We start from the raw sequence: 2941 nt of genomic DNA on the forward strand, positions 1-2941 counted from the left end.
ACACAACAAACACACCACAACAAACAACACAAACAAAAAACACAAAAAACACACACACACCACACACACACCCCACACACACACAAAAAACACACACACACACACACACACACAGAAATATCTTATGTATTATAAATTTATTAAAATATAATATATATATATATATTATATTTTTTATAAATATTTGAATATATATATATAATATATATTTTATATAATATCTAAAATTATATATATATATATTATATAAAAATTTTAAAATTATATATATTTATATTTGGTGTGTGTGTGTTGTGTGTGTGTGTGTGTGTGGGTGGTGTATTTTTAATATATAATATATATTAATTATATATATATTTTATATATAATATATATATATATATATATTATATATCATTTTTATATATATATATATAAAAATATATTATATTTATATTATATATATATCTTATATATTTTTATTATATATAATTATATATATTATATTTTTAAATAATTATATTTTAAATATTATATTATATAAAATTTTTCTATATAAATATTATAAAATTTAATAATATATAAAATATTATTAATATATATACATATAAAAAAAAGCATTAAAACAAAAGGAAAAAAGGGCTGCCGGGCCCGCCGGGGAGCAGGGGTTTTACAAAGCCCCAACCCGGAGAAAATTTCCCGGGGGAAAAATTCTGGAGATGTAAATTTCCCCTTTTAAACAAACCCCCCGCCCATATAAAAAGTCCGTCCCCCCGCTTTTTTTCATTAAAACCCCAAAAGGGAAAACCATTGAGCCCTGACAATGTGGTCGCCGCCCCCAGGATGCACGTTTTTCAAAACGCAAAAGTTTTTTGAGAATAACGTGCCCTGCTTCTTTTTTTCTTGTTTTTTTACAAAAAAGATTTGGTTTAAAATCTTTTTTCTAAGTTTTCGCTAGCTAGCTATTTTCATTAGCCCTCTCTTTTATTTATTTTATTTTTTTCTTTGTCTCTAATTTAGGCCATATTACTAAAAACGAAAGGGGATAGAACCTATTTCATGTGGGAACGTTCAACATGTGTTGGCGTTCAGGAAACAGAGCGTAAGAGGATAAAAAGGGGCCTTCATTTTGGCGCAGCGGGGGAAAGTGGGGTTTCCCACAGGGCCCAAACTTTGAGGAAAAACAGGGACGTGGCGAAGAAATTTTTTAATTTTTAAAAAAATAAAGCGAGATTTAATTTAAAAACCACCCTTTTTTGGAAACCCTGTAGCATGTAATGCATAAAAACTCGTGTAAAAACCCACATTCCATTTAAATTTAAAAAATCCGGGGAAAAAAAATATATGTATATACACCCCGATCCTTATCTTGCTCCCGACCACTAAATTCTGGGAGGACGAAAACTTGTAAAAATTTTTAAAACTTTGTCTCTCCCAGACGGCGTTACAGGGCACCCCCGGGGGCCCCCAACACCCGTCGTCCCTATTTTATAACTCTATCCTTACTCTCTGTCAACTCCTTAACCCACCTACACAGCATAGGATTTAAGATTCATCCATATATTAGATAAGGCAACGTTACTGACGTTAGCTTATGTATTTATTAGTATTATTTTCTGGAGGGAAAACCTTTCGAGACCCGAGATCCTCGGTGATTGGCCGACGCGGTATTTCGTGACCCAAAGGAGTGCCCCCTCTCCCACCCACTTGTCTCGGAAAAAAGCAGTTTTTGGGTTTCTTTGGGAACTCCCTCTCTTTCGGATCACCCGATGGGAAACGCCCGTGATTTTACTCCGGGATGGGATAACGACTGTTTAAATGATGCAAAACAGCGTGGAAAAAAACAAGCTGCTGTTCCTGATGATACACCGCGGAAGAAGGGGAGGAAGGGAATAGAAGGAAAAAAAATATTTTGATATTTTCTCCATCTTGCGAATTTCACGTTTCTATTCGGAGACACGGGGTTTCCGAAAAAAAAGGGAGAGAAAAAAGTTTTCATAGATATTTTTTTCTTTTCCTTTTCTCTCTCATTCCAGCTTAGACTCATAAAAACCGTAGTGGAGAGAGAAGGCAAAGTGTTGGTGTACCATTTCGTGGTTTGCGCCGGGTAGTATAATTTCGTTATGGTTAGGTTGAGGGCACTTTTAAAAAACCCCGAGAAACCCACGCTATATGGATTAGGCGTCTGAGTTTTTTTGTTTATTGCTAACCCCCCCCCCCCTTCTCTTCTTCTCTCTCTTCCCCTTCTCTTTTCTCTCCCCCTCTCTCTCTCTCTCCTCTCCCCCTTTCTCTCTGTTTTTTTCTCCAGTTCTTTTTCCGCCTTGTCTACCCTTTTCCCCGATCCACGTGCAGAGCTGCTTTTTTTCGTGCCTCGGGAATCAAGTTTCGAACTTTTTAATATAGTGACAAGGAAGAGCGCTTTTTGGTGTGAATCGAAACAAAGTATTTTGCTATTATTATTACAATCATTATTTTCATAATAACTGTTATTATTATTATTTATCATTGTGTTCTTTATACTTGATTACATTTTTTTATCTATTATTTTCATTAAAGTGCATAAACATTTCCATTACCGTCTTGATAAATTTCCCATTAAAATTTCATTTTTTTATTATATCTTACTTTTTAATTAAAAATGATTCCATTTTATTACCATCGTTACCTTTACCATTACTAGTCTGTGCCGTTCAGTTTGGTCGATGAATTATCGGTACCTTATAGACCCCATTAAGGCATTTCGTTTCTCGGGTTCTTGGTCATTAACTAAATGGGTTTAGGAGGCTGTTGTGCAAAGGCATTTCTCTCTCTCTTTCTCTTTTTTATTTTATTTTCTTCTCCCTCTGCCTTATCGCCTTGTCATCGGTATTTCCAGATTTTAGGGCGATGACTCATGTTAATTATAAAAAGGTATTGAGAATAATAACCTGGGGTTCTGTTCTTATATTTGTTGCCTTGTGCC

Source organism: Penaeus monodon, chromosome 9, assembly GCF_015228065.2.
Source record: "Penaeus monodon isolate SGIC_2016 chromosome 9, NSTDA_Pmon_1, whole genome shotgun sequence".
In the NCBI taxonomy this organism is placed as follows: domain Eukaryota; kingdom Metazoa; phylum Arthropoda; class Malacostraca; order Decapoda; family Penaeidae; genus Penaeus; species Penaeus monodon.